This window comes from Choloepus didactylus, chromosome X, assembly GCF_015220235.1.
Source record: "Choloepus didactylus isolate mChoDid1 chromosome X, mChoDid1.pri, whole genome shotgun sequence".
In the NCBI taxonomy this organism is placed as follows: Eukaryota; Metazoa; Chordata; class Mammalia; order Pilosa; family Megalonychidae; genus Choloepus; species Choloepus didactylus.
The window spans coordinates 45,277,684-45,279,173 of NC_051334.1; the positions used below are offsets into that span (position 1 = coordinate 45,277,684).

Sequence of the window (1,490 nt, forward strand, 5' to 3'; positions counted from 1 at the left end):
GGAAACACCTGAAATTGTACTGTAACCCAGTGGCTTGATCTTTGATAATGATTGTATAACCACATAGCCTTTATCTTGTGACTGTGTGATTGTAAAAGCCTTGTGACTGCCCTTCCGCAGCCATTTTAAATCCAGCTCCATACAACGCTCCACTGTCGCTGCTACCGGGACTCAGTCTGTGTGCCAGCACCCCTCTACCGACAATTCCACCACCATAGAGGACATGAACAAGTACAGCAACATAGAGGAATTCACAGAGGGATCCAAGATTAACATGAGCAAGAATCAGCAGGATGACGGTAAAATGTTTGTTGGAGGCTTGAGCTGGGATACAAGCAAGAATGATCTGACTGAATATTTGTCTCGATTTGGAGAGGTTGTAGACTACACAATTAAAACAGATCCAGTCACTGGAAGATCAAGAGGGATTTGGATTTGTGCTTTTCAAAGATTCTGCTAGTGTTGACAAGGTTTTGGAACGGAAAGAACACAAACTGGATGGCAAATTGATAGACCCCAAAAGGGCGAAGGCTTTAAAAGGGAAAGAACCCCCTAAAAAAGTTTTTGTGGGTGAATTGAGCCCAGATACTTCTGAAGAGCAAATAAAAGAATATTTTGGAGCATTTGGAGAGATCGAAAATATTGAACTTCCCATGGATACAAAAACAAATGAAAGAAGAGGATTTTGTTTTATCACATATACAGATGAAGAGCCAGTAAAGAAATTATTAGAAAGCAGATACCATCAAATTGGTTCTGGGAAGTGTGATATCAAAGTTGCACAACCCAAAGAGGTATATAGGCAGCCACAGCAACAACAGAAAGGAGGAAGAGGAGCTGTAGCTGCTGGACAAGGTGGTACTAGGGGTCCAGGAAGAGGTCAGGGCCAAAACTGGAACCAAGGATTTAATAACTCTTATGATCAAGGATATGGAAATTACAATAGTGCCTATGGTGGTGATCAGAACTAGAGTGGCTATGGTGGATATGATTATACTGGGTATAACTATGGGAACTATGGAAATGGACAGGGATATGCAGAATACAGTGGCCAACAAAGCACATATGGCAAGGCATCTCGAGGGGGTGGCAATCACCAAAACAATTACCAGCCATACTAAAAGAGGACCTTGGAGAAAAGAGGAGGAAATACTAAAGTAACCCATCTTGCAGGATGATGTTGAAGATTGGTCTTCTGTTGATCTAAGATGATTATTTTGTAAAAGACTTTCTAGTGTACAAGACACAACTGTCCAACTGTATGTAGCTGCCAATTAGTTTTCTTTGTTTTTACTTTGTCCTTTGCTATCTGTGTTATGCCTCGGTGTGGATTTGTGTTTATACAAATTTTATTTGTATGATTTCATGTTAAACCTCAAATAAATGCTTCCTTATGTGATTGTAAAAAAAAAAAAAAAGCCTTGTGACTGACACCCCCTTTATCCAGCATATGGGTAGATGAGTAATAAAATAAAGACAGGCATGAAAAA

At 40.0% G+C, this 1,490-nt stretch overlaps 1 pseudogene; it reads left to right on the top strand.

Annotated features, from left to right (window-relative positions):
- Positions 1-208: 208 nt before the first annotated feature.
- On the top strand, positions 209-1,121 carry LOC119523098 (annotated as a pseudogene).
- The last annotated feature ends 369 nt before the right edge of the window (positions 1,122-1,490 follow it).